This window comes from Natator depressus, chromosome 28 (genome assembly GCF_965152275.1).
Source record: "Natator depressus isolate rNatDep1 chromosome 28, rNatDep2.hap1, whole genome shotgun sequence".
In the NCBI taxonomy this organism is placed as follows: Eukaryota; Metazoa; Chordata; order Testudines; family Cheloniidae; genus Natator; species Natator depressus.
Window position 1 is genome coordinate 9,289,369 of NC_134261.1, and position 2,500 is coordinate 9,291,868.

The 2,500-nt window shown below is 67.7% G+C and overlaps 1 non-coding gene across 1 annotated transcript; it reads left to right on the forward strand.

Moving 5' to 3' along the window:
* Positions 1-320: 320 nt before the first annotated feature.
* On the forward strand, positions 321-439 carry LOC141979401 (5S ribosomal RNA). Its single transcript, XR_012636816.1, has one exon. It is a non-coding gene; the product is annotated as a 5S ribosomal RNA (ribosomal RNA).
* The last annotated feature ends 2,061 nt before the right edge of the window (positions 440-2,500 follow it).

A 2,500-nucleotide genomic window follows, 5' to 3' on the forward strand; every position in this document is an offset into this window, starting at 1 on the left:
GTGGTGTTGGGGGGGGCTCACGAAGCCTCCGGAGCGGAAAAAAAAAAACGGAAAAAAGGATCGGGCCCACCCGAGGCAGCGGAGTCAGTAAGGGAAAGGGGACGAGGCGGCCCGGAGCCGGGTGCCCGGAGCCGGGTGCCCGCGGCCAGGATCGGGCCCCTGGAAGTCTGAAAAAAAAATTTTCACCGACCCCCAAAGGGGTGTTGGGGGGGGGCTCATGAAGCCTCCGGAGCGAAAAAAAAAAACGGAAAAAAGGATCGGGCCCACCCGAGGCAGGGGAGTCAGTAAGGGAAAGGGGACGAGGCGGACCGGAGCCGAGTGCCTACGGCCATACCGGACGGAAGGCCCCCGATCCCGTCCGATCTCGGAAGGTAAACCGTCCCGGGCCTGGCTAGTACTTGGATGGGTGACCGCCTGGGAATCCCAGGTGCCGTAGGCAGCTTTTCCCGCTGCGAGCCAGCTCTCTCCTTTTCTGGGGAACAAGGGCAGGGTCGCCCTGCCAGGGGCCCTGGGGCTGAAGTCCCTGCCGGCCACCAGGTCAACCCGGAGCCTGCCCCTCTGCGGCCAGCAGGTCAACCCCATACCGGCAGGGGGTTGACCTGGTGGCCGGGAAGCAGAGCGGCCAGCAGGTCAACCCCATACATTCAGCGGGTTGACCTGGTGGACGGGAAGGAAAGCGGCCAGCAGGTCAACCCCATACTTTCAGCGGGTTGACCTGGTGGCCGGGAAGGAAAGCGGCCAGCAGGTCAACCCCATACATTCAGCGGGTTGACCTGGTGGCCGGGAAGGAAAGCGGCCAGCAGGTCAACCCCATACATTCAGCGGGTTGACCTGGTGGCCGGGAAGGAAAGCGGCCAGCAGGTCAACCCCATACATTCAGCGGGTTGACCTGGTGGCCGGGAAGGAAAGCGGCCAGCAGGTCAACCCCATACATTCAGCGGGTTGACCTGGTGGCCGGGAAGGAAAGCGGCCAGCAGGTCAACCCCATACATTCAGCGGGTTGACCTGGTGGCCCGAAAGCAAACCGGCCACCAGGTCAACCCGGAGCCTGCCCCCGCGGGCAGGGGCCAAGCGGACCCCCCTCCGCCCGGGCTTGCCCTGCTCCGAGCCGGGGCTTAATCCCCGTCCGGCCACCAGGTCAACCCGGAGCCTGCCCCTCTGCGGCCAGCAGGTCAACCCCATGCCGGCAGCGGGTTGACCTGGTGGCCGGGAAGGAAAGCGGCCACCAGGTCAACCCCATACTTTCAGCGGGTTGACCTGGTGGCCGGGAAGGAAAGCGGCCACCAGGTCAACCCCATACTTTCAGCGGGTTGACCTGGTGGCCGGGAAGGAAAGCGGCCAGCAGGTCAACCCCATACATTCAGCGGGTTGACCTGGTGGCCGGGAAGGAAAGCGGCCAGCAGGTCAACCCCATACATTCAGCGGGTTGACCTGGTGGCCGGGAAGGAAAGCGGCCAGCAGGTCAACCCCATACATTCAGCGGGTTGACCTGGTGGCCGGGAAGGAAAGCGGCCAGCAGGTCAACCCCATACATTCAGCGGGTTGACCTGGTGGCCGGGAAGGAAAGCGGCCAGCAGGTCAACCCCATACATTCAGCGGGTTGACCTGGTGGCCGGGAAGGAAAGCGGCCAGCAGGTCAACCCCATACATTCAGCGGGTTGACCTGGTGGCCGGGAAGGAAAGCGGCCAGCAGGTCAACCCCATACATTCAGCGGGTTGACCTGGTGGCCGGGAAGAAAAGCGGCCAGCAGGTCAACCCCATACATTCAGCGGGTTGACCTGGTGGCCGGGAAGGAAAGCGGCCAGCAGGTCAACCCCATACATTCAGCGGGTTGACCTGGTGGCCGGGAAGGAAAGCGGCCACCAGGTCAACCCCATACAGGCAGCGGGTTGACCTGGTGGCCCGAAAGCAAACCGGCCACCAGGTCAACCCGGAGCCTGCCCCCGCGGGCAGGGGCCGGCATACCCCCGTCCGTCCGGGGTCGCCCTGCCCCGGGCTCCGGGCTTAAGTCCCGAGCGGCCACCAGGTCAACCCGGAGCCTGCCCCCGCGGGCAGGGGCCGGCGGACCCCCGTCCGTCCGGGGTCGCCCTGCCCCGGGCTCCGGGCTTATTCCCCGTCCGGCCACCAGGTCAACCCGGAGCCTGCCCCCGCGGGCAGGGGCCAGGCGGAGCCCCGTCCGTCCGGGGTCGCCCTGCCCCGGGCTCCGGGCTTAAGTCCCGAGCGGCCACCAGGTCAACCCGGAGCCAGCCCCCGCGGGCAGGGGCCGGCGGAGCCCCGTCCGTCCGGGGTCGCCCTGCCCCGGGCTCCGGGCTTAATTCCCGTCCGGCCACCAGGTCAACCCGGAGCCTGCCCCCGCGGGCAGGGGCCAGGCGGACCCCCGTCTGTCCGGGGTCGCCCTGCCCCGGGCTCCGGGCTTAATTCTCCTCCGGCCACCAGGTCAACCCGGAGCCTGCCCCCGCGGGCAGGGGCCAGGCGGACCCCCGTCCGTCCGGGGTCGCC